The sequence below is a fragment of the Podarcis bocagei genome, assembly GCF_964188305.1.
Source record: "Podarcis bocagei genome assembly, contig: HAP1_SCAFFOLD_109, whole genome shotgun sequence".
Lineage (NCBI taxonomy): Eukaryota > Metazoa > Chordata > Lepidosauria > Squamata > Lacertidae > Podarcis > Podarcis bocagei.
In genome coordinates, this window is record NW_027670316.1 from 197,983 (window position 1) to 210,783 (window position 12,801).

The following is a 12,801-nucleotide window of genomic DNA, read 5'->3' on the forward strand; positions in this document are numbered from 1 at the left end:
TGCAGGGTTCACGGGTGACAATAAGGACCTATGGAATACAGAGTGTATCTTCATGGAGGTGGGCAAACAAAGCCTGAATGATACATGGCTAATTTGTTCCACTCCTTCAAATGGCCCCACCCTCTGAAGGTCCAACTTCCGGCACCATCCTTTTGTAGACCGTCACACTTGGTCCCCCACCCTTATCTCCTTGCCTTGTTTTCTATGCTTATCCGCCTTCCTCTTATATGCGTCTTTCACCTGTTCCAACTGCTCTTGTAGTAAGCTGTGTAGAGCCTCCAATTCCTCTGCCAGATGTTCCGCAGCTGGGACTGACATGTTGTCTTCCTGTCCTGGAAAGGCGTGGCGTGACTTCCCAGGCTGGCAAAGAAGGGAGATTGTTGTGTAGATGGGTCTAAAGCACTGTTATATGCAAACACTGCTAGAGCCAGCTTGTTGACCCAATCATCCTGTTGATAGTTAATGTTGCAAGGTCGCATTCGTCCTTTCCGACTTTCCATTGGTCTGTGGGTGGCTCGCTGAAACTGGGAGGTAAATTGTGTTCCTCTGTCTGAGATGACCCTTAGAGCAATCTATGCAGCTTAAACACATGCTCCACGAAAAGTTGAGCCGTCTCCTGTGCCGAGGGCAACTTCTTACAGGGCACAAAATGCGCCATCTTTGAGAACAAGTCCACCACCACGCATATCACCGTCTGCTTCTGTGACTCAGGCAGGTCGGTGATAAAGCCCATAGCTATCACCTCCCATGGTCCTTGAGATGTAGGAAGTGGTTGGAGTAGTACTGCAGGCACTTCGTGGGGTCTCTTTGCCCGTTGACAAGTCTCACACGCCTTCACATACTCTTTCATTTCCTCCTTCACCTTTGGTCAGCAAAACGGTCTCGTCACTCAGAGTAAGGTTTTGTACTGCCCAAAATGCCCTGCAATGGGGCTTTTGTGACACAGCTTCAAAACCTTGGCATGGACCTCCTCCTCTGAGACATATAACGCTGTTCCCTTATACAACAATCCACCTCTTTCAGCAAAGCCATCTGCAGCACTATCCCATCTCTGTATTGCCTCTATGTTCTTCCTTGCAAACTCATCCTCGGCAGTTTGCTTCTGGAAGTCGAGCATCAGCTGCTGAGACCACAGCTATCTGTAGCCGGTCTGAGGATGTGCCTCAGCACTAGGGTAGCCTCTTCCAGATACTCCGGTTTCCATGAAAGAGCATCTGCTTTTTGGTTCTGAGGGCCCACCACATACTGCACTCTGAAGTTGAATCTGGCAAAGAAATGTGCCCACCTTATCTCCCTCTGGTTAAGACACCAAGCTGTCTGCCAGTGTTCTAGATTACGGTGATTGGTGTGCACCTCCACTTTATGTTGTGCCCCCTCCAGGAAGTGTCACCATGTCTCCACAGTGTCCCATATAGCAAACAATTCCTTCTCCCAGATGGTGTAGTTCTGCTCTGACGGAGTCAGCTTATGCATGACTAAATGGTACAAAAGGTGGTCTTCCACTCATGTTCTTCTCTTATCCTTATCAAGTTATAGGCCCCCCTCAAGTCAAGCTTTGTGAAGATCTTTGCTGACCTCAACCACTCCAGCAAGTTCCCTATACGTAGCAGGGGGTAGCGATTGGGCACCGTCACCTGGTTCAGCCTCCTATAATCATAGCAGAGGCGCAGCTCAGAGTTGTTCCTCTTCTTCACAATAAGCACAGGTGCGCTCCAAAGAGCCTTAGAAGGATGGATAAAGCCATGCGCCAAATTCTTCTTCAGAAATTCCTTCAGCTTGGCAAACTGCTTCTGACATGGAATAAAGCCAACTAATGGGCAGCTGGGCCCCTGGCAGCAATTCGATTTTGCAGTCATAAGGCCTAAGGTGGTAATCTATCAGCTTCCTTCTCACAGAACACATCTTGATAGGCCTTCTAGGGAGGGGGTAATTGTCCTTCATTCCCCGTGAGGGCTCCTAGGGCCTCTGCCCCTCCAACCTCTGCCCTCTCTGGCCCCCCTCCACCTAGGCAGTGTAGGCGGCAATAGGCCGAGGCAAAGGTTATGGATCTCTGCCCCCAAGCGATCACAGGATCATGCCGGGATAGCCACGTCATTCCCAGCACCACAGGGTGAGTTGCCAACCTTGTGATGTGGAATGCGATTGTCTCTCTGTGGCTCGGCAACCCCAGGCCTACCGGCATCATAGCCTCAGATACACGTGCAGCTAGCAAGGGCCACCCATCAATGGTCTGTACGTCTGTAGTAATGTTCCACTCGCCCACACTACCCCTCCATCGCCTGACTTTGCTCTCCGGCCAGTCCAGGTTTCTTGGGCAGGTTGGCGAGGGAGTTACTTTTCTCAAACACAGGCCGAAATTACACCGGTAGGGCTGCCACCACTCCCTTTTGTCCAGGGGACCCCAGAGTCACATCCCAGGGAGAAAGGTGTGTCTCTTTAACCTGGCAATCCCCCCTCCTTACAAGCTGCATCCACAGGCTTGCAGGCAGAAATTCACTCGGTAGAGCGTGACTAAACGGAAGGCTTGGATTTAGCTATTCCCCCGGAAAAGGCACAAATACCAACAGGTTCTACTATAAAAGTTTATTTTAAAAGGATAACTGAAAACATGTTGAAAATCAACAGGCACATCTTAGAGTCTTACAAACATCAAAATAAAAACGCTGTACATTATAACTAGCTTTTACATACTCACAAAGGAACACGGTTAGAATAGTCAAGAGTCCTTTCAAGCTGTTGCGTAATGGAGCTGTTTGAGGATTTCCATTTCAAAAGGACGAAACGGCTGCTAACGATGGAAGTTACAGCCGGGCATCTTTGCAAGTTGCAGAGCAATGGCATAGAGCGAAGCACAAAACATTCCTTGATCCTTTTATCCACAATTCCAACTTAGCGTCGTAACTTTTGGCCAATCAAGAGTCTTAATTTGATCAGCTCACTCTGTTGCAGCTGGGTCAGTTTTAGTTTTGAACCCTTAATCAAAGGATCTTCCTCCCACCTGTGGAAATTAACCAGATCCCCAATTCTCAGCAATTTGAAAACAAACAACCTCCGGGAAGGAGGAAGAGATTCACACCACCAGCCCAGGTGTCAAACCTTCCATTAATCAAGGACCCCTTTCCTCCCATAAACCTCTCATGGCGAGGAGCCAGAAAGTCTGGGTTTAAAGATACACAGCTCCCTTTCCCAGGGTCCTTATGGCTGCCACAATACCCACAAGGCCACATTCTTTCACTTGACCAAGGAATGATTTTTCTAACAATGATAACTTTACCACACCCTCCCCCCTAGAGGAATATAGGGTTAAGTCCCTTTATTCCTTCTACTATCTTTACAATGAGGTAGGTTTTCTCGGACCAGGGGTTCTTCAGCAGCTTTTAAACCACACACACTAGCAGCACCCCCCTAATCCACTATTTACACAGTTTCAAGACAATTTCTCAGCAGAAGATGCAGGCAGAATACATATCCATACTTCATTTAACAGATTGGTACATCCTAGACAGGGTGTCAGCAACCACATTTTCTTTTCCAGCAATATGAGTGACTTTAAACTGGAAGTCTTGCAAGGCCATGCTCCATCTGGCCAATTTCTGGTTAGAATTTTTTCCTCTTTCCAACCAACACAGAGGAGAGTGATCAATCTGAACCTCAAAGACAGTACCCCACAGATAGGGACGCAACTTAGTTAGAGCCCAGACCAAAGCAAAACACTCCTTTTCAATGGTAGAATAATTTTGTTCCCTGGTTAGCAATTTCTTACTCAGATAAACCACGGGACGCCAATTTTTCTCTTGGTCTTCTTGTAACAAAACGGCACCCAATCCAGATTGACTAGCGTCCGTCTGTACTTTAAACGGCCGTCTCTGATCTGGGGCCAACATGACTTGATTGCTCACCAGGGCATGTTTCAACAAATCAAAAGCTCTTTGACACTCCTCAGTCCATTCTATCTTAACTGGCAAGGATTTCTTGCAAAGGTTGGTGAGAGGAGCTGCCAGGGTTGAGAAATGGTTGATAAAACGCCTGTAATAATTTACCAACCCTATGAAGGACTGCACATCTTTTTTCACCACAGGGCGAGGCCACTCTTGAATACATGGTATCTTAGCCTCCAGAGTTTTGATGCTTCCAGACCCCACTCTAAATCCCAAATACACCACTTCTCCTTGAGCAAACTGGCATTTAGACATTTTTACAGTCAGGTTTGCTTCTTGTAACCGGGCCAAAACTCTCTGCAGGTGTTTAAGTTGTTCTGGCCATGATTCAGAAAAAACAGCTAGATCATCCAAATAAGCACAGCAGAATTCACTCATGTCATGAATCAAGGAATTAATCAACCTTTGGAAAGCTGCAGGAGCATTTCGCAATCCAAATGGTAGCACTTTAAACTGGTACAAGCCTATATGAGTAGTAAAGGCAGACTTTTCAGAAGCTTCAGGGGCAGAGGGATTTGCCAGTATCCTTTGGTCAAATCCATAACAGTAATGAATTTCGCACATCCCAGCTTCTCAATCAGTGTATCAATCCTAGGCAGAGGAAACACATCAGGGACAGTAATCATATTTATCCGTCTATAATCCACACAAAAGCGAATGGAGCCATCAGGTTTCAGAACCAGCACTATAGGGGAGGCCCAAACACTCTTACTAGGCTCTATAACCCCCAGTTCCAACATTTCCTTCATTTCGGACTCAATGTTCTGTGCAATGGCTTCACCAACTCGGTAAGGGCGTGAGGCAATAGGGGGGGAGTCCCCCGTAACAAAATGATGCTGAGCCAGGTGAGTCCTACCCGGCTTTGTACTGAAAGTGTTGCTATAAGGTAGCAGTGCCTCATAAAGCTCTTTAGCCTGAGTTTCACTTAAAGTAGGCAACTGCAACACATCTGAAACTGCTCCAGCCTGTTTGTACTCAGTTAAAAGATCAACAGGCGAAGAGGGTACCTCCTCCTGACTCTGCGCAATGGCCAGCACAGAGATCTTTTGTTCCACATACATCTTTAAGGAATTTGCATGATACTCTCGAGCGGTGGGGTGCAATTCCTTGCAGCTTACCAGATAACGCACAGAGCTCAGTTTTGCTTCTACAACACCTGGACCCTGCCATTTCACATCCAACTTGTGAGGACGGGATGGACGCAAAATCCATACCTGGTCTCCCACCTCAAACTGTTTGCACACAGCTCTGGTATCATGTACCTTCTTTTGATCTAATCGGGCATTCTCTAAATTCTCTTTGGCCAATTGCCATACATCTGCTAAGGTTCCTTTGAGTTGGGCAAAATATTCACTGACGGAAGGCAACTTTATCTCCTCCTCAGATCCTTCCCACTCCTTGCGCAGCATTGAAAGAGGGGTATTCAGAAACCTTCCAAAAATTAACTGATTTGGTGCAAAGCCCAAACTCCTTTGATGGGAGTCATTATAAGCAGCCACCACCAAAGGTAAATCCTGATCCCAACTGGAACCATGAGCCAGAGCATATTTACGTAACATCTGGACTAAGGTCTTTTGCACTCTCTCCACCAACCCATTTCCTTGATGCTGATAAGCAATAGAGGTATGGTGGCGCACCTCAGACATTCGCAAAACCTCCTGGGTTACCTTAGCCATGAAATTAGTTCCCAAGTCGCTCACCAAAACTTTAGGAATTCCTAAGAGCAAAAGGCAGAGATTAAAGCTTTCACCAGGTTGTTAGCAGAAGTGTTAGCTAAACTTGTCCCCCAGACATAACGAGATGCATAATCAATTATTATACACAGAAATTGCTTTCCTGAGCGGGTTTTTGGTAGAGGTCCCACTAAGTCAATACCCCACTTTTCCAGAACATTTGCTTCCAAAGGGACACTCTGTAACTCACTGGGGAGATTATCACAATCATGTCCCACCTTTTGACATATTACACAAGAGCGTACATATGCTTTAGTTGTTTGATATACATCAGGCCAGTAAAAGTATCGAGTCAGTCTTTCTAAAGTCTTTTGTAGTCCCATGTGGCCAGCTAAGCCATCCTCATGTGCCAAACTGAGAACAGTTGACCGCTTCTTTGCTGGAACCACTAGCTGTAAAACAAAGTCTTTGTCCTTCACCTTTTTTGGAATGAACTGCCGATACAAAAGGCCTTTTTTATACACAAATTGGGCCCTTTTCGCTCCACGCAGGGGAGCCCCAACTGCCTCCCGGCAATCCTGCAAGGAGGGGTCTGCTTGTTGTTCCGCAGCAAATTCACCCAAATCCCCCAGTTCAACAGGGGCATCAAAGTCCTTCTTGGAGCCCGCATCCAAGATTGGTAACTCTCCCCCCCCCTCCGGGTTTTCCATCCAACCCTGTCTCAGGCTCAACAGAGTCTGTCCCTGCCTGAATCAAGGTGGGGGCAGGTGCTACAGTTACCGGATTCACCTTGGTTTGTTGTTGCAGGTAAACTTGAAACCCAAGGTCGTTTCCAACCAAGACGGGGCTTTTGCAAACCTGTGGGTCATGAACAATCACCAAATGGTCCCCGCTATAGCCTTTGTATTTAAGGGGAACTATGGCCGTTGGCTGGAAAATTTCTTCTACCCCATACGGACTAATTCTCAGAGGCTTTGCCTGCATTTGACTAGGCAAGACCAGATCTCTAGATACGCTGGTAATATCTGAGCCGGAGTCTCGATACGAATCCACAATAGTTTTATTGACTTCAATAGGGGCAGAAAACTCCAACTTCGCCCAGTTCACATGGGGGGTTTTGAAATTGCTCCCCGCACTCACCGGACCCACATTAACAGCAGTTATTGGGACAGCAGGTGTTTCAGCTTTAGATGTTGCCCCACCCTCCTCCTTCAGAGCCAAACTCTGCTCCACTCCGGATTTTAGCTGCTCCTCATCCCAATCTTCCTCCGGCCGCTGGATCATCCGCACAGCGGGAGTGGAGGTGAGGATGGAAGGCTTTTTATCTCCCAGCTGGGGACAAGCTGCTTTCACGTGTCCCGGCTTTTTACACAAGAAACACAGTCCAGAGGTTGGGGACAGTTTAGAACGCTCTCCCCCTGTTGCAGCAAAGTCTTTAGCAGGGGTAGGAACACCTCGGCTAGGTTCCTTGATGGGGGGGGGCGGATCTTCCAGACCCAATCATAGGTCTATTAGCATTGTTCCCCCCTTTTGTAGCCCAATTGGTGCGATTAACCCTGAAGGACACGGCAAGGGAGGTAGCTTCCTCCAAAGTTCGTGGCTTTTGATCTGCAACCAGGCTGGCAATTTCTGGGGACAGGGACCTCATCAACTGCTCAATTAACAGGAGCTGCTTGATATCCTTCGCATCCTGAACCCCCTCGGCTGCAAGCCACAGTTCAAAATTCTGAGCCATCTTTGCAGAGAAAACGGCTATGTTGTCAGTGAGCCCACCTTTCTCCACCTTCCGAAAAGCTTTTCTATATTGCTCAGGGTGTAATCCAAGCCGTCGCATCACTAGCCTTTTAAATTTCTCATAGTTATTTAGGTCATCTTGGGGAAGATTTCCCATCAGTTCTGCTAAATCCCCACAGACCAGGGAGCGCAAAACCACCATGTACAGTTCTGGTGCAACCCCCATGTCCTTGCAAGTCACCTCAAATAGGTTTAGGTAACACAGTACATCAGTAGGAGGTTGATATCTCTGGAATACCTTCCAATTTAGGTTATTTAAGGTCAATCCTGGAGGGGACGGTTGTTGCTGGTTTCCCCCCCGCACAGAGACAGGTTCATACCTTGGAGCTCTGCTGGGCGGCACCCACCCATCTGGGCGTCGCTGTTCCGCCGTTGTTGCATATTCACGGTGAGGTCTCCGGTAGAACTCCTCCTCCTCCTCCACATACCGACGTACTGGCACGTGAAGCGGTTGAGCATTGACGGGCGAGTAGATCTTTCCCGGGCTAAACAAAGGCTGTCCCACCTTCCTGTGCACGTCCGGCGCATATGCCGCTCGGCTGTAGTCCCTCTCCGTCACTTCTTGCTGCTGTTGTGGTAGACTTTGAAAATCATACACCATCCGGTCGTATCGTGGTGCCAAACGAATAGCTGGACCGACTTTTGGACACTTTTCACGGGAACGGAATCCACCGTCCACTGGATCTCGTATCCATTCCACATCAAGTCCCTCCGAGAAATCCATCTCTCTGGACTCTGTGTAAACAGGAAAACTTTCCCTAGGGCGTGCAGAAGCTGTCTCTGCTTCCACCTCCTCACGAGGAGTTAGGGTTTGGTACTCTGACGCAGCCCTCCCTCCTTCCACACGGCAGGTCTCTTGCTGACCCCTCTGAACCGTCTCTGGAATGCTGATATCCACCAGCTCTTCCTGGGACCCATCGGAAAACCAGGACGCGGACTTTTCGCTAGGACTCGGAGTCCTGATGGGGTTGGTTTCCACCGGCAGGGAACTAGCTTCTCCCATTACTCCCCATTGATCAATAGTTCTCAAAGATTGTCCCAAACTTTGTTCCATCCTGACTATCTCAACCAAAATAACAAACCGTTTGTAAGCCACAGAAGATACGTGCCAAATTTTTTTTAAAAAAACGTTACAGTGCTTTTCCGCAGGGAAGTTCTAGATCCCACCAAGCTGCCAACATGTAGTAATGCTCCACTCGCCCACACTACCCCTCCATCGCCTGACTTTGCTCTCCGGCCAGTCCAGGTTTCTTGGGCAGGTTGGCGAGGGAGTTACTTTTCTCAAACACAGGCCGAAATTACACCGGTAGGGCTGCCACCACTCCCTTTTGTCCAGGGGACCCCAGAGTCACATCCCAGGGAGAAAGGTGTGTCTCTTTAACCTGGCAATCCCCCCTCCTTACAAGCTGCATCCACAGGCTTGCAGGCAGAAATTCACTCGGTAGAGCGTGACTAAACGGAAGGCTTGGATTTAGCTATTCCCCCGGAAAAGGCACAAATACCAACAGGTTCTACTATAAAAGTTTATTTTAAAAGGATAACTGAAAACATGTTGAAAATCAACAGGCACATCTTAGAGTCTTACAAACATCAAAATAAAAACGCTGTACATTATAACTAGCTTTTACATACTCACAAAGGAACACGGTTAGAATAGTCAAGAGTCCTTTCAAGCTGTTGCGTAATGGAGCTGTTTGAGGATTTCCATTTCAAAAGGACGAAACGGCTGCTAACGATGGAAGTTACAGCCGGGCATCTTTGCAAGTTGCAGAGCAATGGCATAGAGCGAAGCACAAAACATTCCTTGATCCTTTTATCCACAATTCCGACTTAGCGTCGTAACTTTTGGCCAATCAAGAGTCTTAATTTGATCAGCTCACTCTGTTGCAGCTGGGTCAGTTTTAGTTTTGAACCCTTAATCAAAGGATCTTCCTCCCACCTGTGGAAATTAACCAGATCCCCAATTCTCAGCAATTTGAAAACAAACAACCTCCGGGAAGGAGGAAGAGATTCACACCACCAGCCCAGGTGTCAAACCTTCCATTAATCAAGGACCCCTTTCCTCCCATAAACCTCTCATGGCAAGGAGCCAGAAAGTCTGGGTTTAAAGATACACAGCTCCCTTTCCCAGGGTCCTTATGGCTGCCACAATACCCACAAGGCCACATTCTTTCACTTGACCAAGGAATGATTTTTCTAACAATGATAACTTTACCACAACGTCTAGCAGGGGCTCCAACCTCTGCATGGCCATCTGCAGCCTCTCCACAAAGTCCAAGTCTATAAAATCTGTAGACGCTCCTGAATCTATGAGTGTGCACACTTGCTCACTGCCCCCATCCGGAAACAGTCCTTGCAAAAGGACTAGAGAAGGATCATGTTTCATTTATCTTTTTATCTTTTGCCTTTCCTTCCTTTCCTTGGAACAGCCTATTCAGGAGAAGCCAGTTGTTTCTCCAATATGGTAGTGAAGGGAACAGAAAGAATATGGGAAATAACTGCTTCAAAATTGTACAAGGCAGATAAATCATTCCTGGAATTTGACTTGGTTGCTTTAAGTCGGGATCAAAGTACCCATTATGATGCAGCAGATGAGCGAGGAAGATAGTGGCAAGATGGATGTGATTCAAACACATTGATGGAGCCAGTCCTTCTTGTCTGCATATACTATGCTGACCTCATTCCCAACTTGCCTTTCCCCCTCTACCTCCAGCTACTCCTGTCATTCATCATTGTGCCATACAGTGGCATGTAAGAAAATGTGTTCTGCAGTTGCTCCTACAGGCTTGGGAAACACCCACACCTCCAACTAAGCTGGCGTGGTTTTGAAATGGGGTGACACACCCCACTAAGGTAATATCCACCCTGGATTGTGGAAACTCTCACTATGTGGGCAGTGAGAACTTCAATCAATGATGCTGTCAGGGTGACAAGAATGGAGCTACTGCTGAATGAATACCACATAAAAATTGCAACAAGTGTGATTGATTTCCCCATGACTGCTTACTTGGATATTTTCTGTAGATATTTCTGCAGATTCCATTATTCTAGCATCATTATTTTAGTAAAAGGAACCAGTCACTTTGAGGAATTTTGTCAAAAAGCAGGATATAAATCTAAATAAATTAAACCGCGTAAAGACTAAGAAGCATACTGCGACTAAACTTGCACCAAATTATTATTGCCGTGGCGCAATCTACATCCAGGGGCACTTTGCAAATGACTCTAATTGTCAGGTCTGAGGAATCTCTCCCTCCCTTCCTGATGTTTTCAAGGAGCCAGGAGAAAACAAGAAGGCTTTTAAGTATGATTTATTCAGTCACTGCTGTAACACAAAGAATTCCAGTCTTTACACCATCATGGAATTATTCATTCTGACTCCTCCTCATTTCCCCTCCCCCAGCAGCATCGACTCCTATGGAAGCTTTCCATTGCCAAACATTGTTGTGTATGCTGCTCTAGTACCCTCAGCGACCGCTGCATCCTAGGGGATGGAGGATCTCCCATCTTTGCCTTGTTTTCTCTCTCATAGTTTGGCTGCAATTCAAAGCTGTCTCTCTCCCCCTTGTCAGCTCCAGGAGAAGGGGGGGGGGAGATTCCTCTCATCTCTATAATAACATTCCCCAACACACCCAATGATTTTCAGATCGAAAGCTTGGGCCTTTGTTCACATCATCTTCAGGAACAAATGCCCAACAAATTCTTAAATCCTGATCAGCCTACTCTGGTATTCATAATTGAGGCTATGGCAGAAAGAAATCACCTAAGATGGAAACTTGAGTCTTTCAGGAGCTAAAAGATAAAGGTGTGTGTGTGTGTGTGTGTGTGTGTGTGTGTGTGTGTAAGTGTAAGCCTGGTTGCTCCAGCAACTCTGGGCAGCTAAGAACATAATCAAAACACAGCAACACATCATCGATTAAAAGCTTCCTGATACAGGATTGCATTCAGATGTCTTCAGAAATTTGTGTAGTTGTTTATCTATTTGACATCAGATGAGGGTGTTCCACAGGACGGGAGCCACTCCCAACTACGAAGGCAGCTTGCCTGATTCCTTGTAACATCACGTCTTGCAGTGAGGGAACCACCAGAAGGCCCTCAGAACTGGATCTTAGTTCACAGGCTGAATGATGAGGGTGGAGACACTCCCAATATTCAGAGCATCTCCTCCCCCCAACAGAAAAATAAGGGTGCTGGGCTTTCCACAGGAACATATCCCACCCCCCTCACCCGCAAGGCTTGCTTCTCAAAGCTCCATTGACACAAACCAGCTCAAGTCTCCTCTTCGCTCAGCAACATGTTGGATATCCCTTTACAGATAGGTAGCCGTGTTGGTCTGCCATAGTCAAAATACTAAAAAAATCCTTCCAGTAGCACCTTAAAGACCCTTTAGTTATGGGAAACTCACGCCCAGTATCTGGGCATTTCAGCACACCTTCCACCACTTCCACCTCCATCAGCACATGATGGACTTTTCAAAGGAAATCCTCATTGCTCTCGAAGTCAGGGATGGGCTCAGGGGGCAGGTCTGATCGGTGACCGAAACTCTCCACTGCCTCTACCAAAGCTGCCCATTCCACCTTGGGTACCATCCGCGCTGTGAACTCCGGGTTGAAATCGACATTGTTCACCTTCACTTCTGTGGCCTGGATACGAAGGGGGAATCCTCCACCGGGCCTCACTCCTCGCACGTGGGAGGTAAGCATGTTGTGCGTCAGGAGCTTCATGTTTTCAGGACAGCGGCCACCAAAGCAAGTGAAGGTAACATGTGCCGGTGGAGACACTCCTCAGGTATACAGTGGCAGGGCCATTTAGGGCTTTAAAGGTTAACACCAACACCAACACTTTGAATTGTGCTCAGAAATGTACAGAGAGCCAATATAGATCTTCCAGGCTGGGTGTTATATGGTGCCAGCGGCCGCTCCTTATCACCAGTCTAGCTACCAGAATCAACACAGAATTAACCTGTGCATCCATGGACAGCTGTGAGTTCAAAATGACCCCAAGGTTGTGCACCTGATCCTGATTATCAATACCTTCTGAATAATCCTATTATTCAATACATGGCAGCACGGCTTAGGTTTGCAAAGTTGCATCTGAGAAAACCACAAGACTTCTGGAACAATGTCCTTTGGACAGACGAGACCAAAGTGGAGATGTCTGGCCTTAATGCACAGCACCACCTTTGACGAAAACCAAACAGCATATCAGCACAAGCAGCTTGGGGTGGTGATTTGGGCTTGTTTTGTAGGCACAGGAGCTGGGAACCTTGTAGTCATTGAGTCAACCATGAACTCCTCTGTATACCAAAGTATTCTAGAGTCAAATGTGAGGCAATTTGCCCGACAGCTGTAGCCTGTCCAAAATTGGGTCATGCTGTTAACAGGACAAGGATCCCA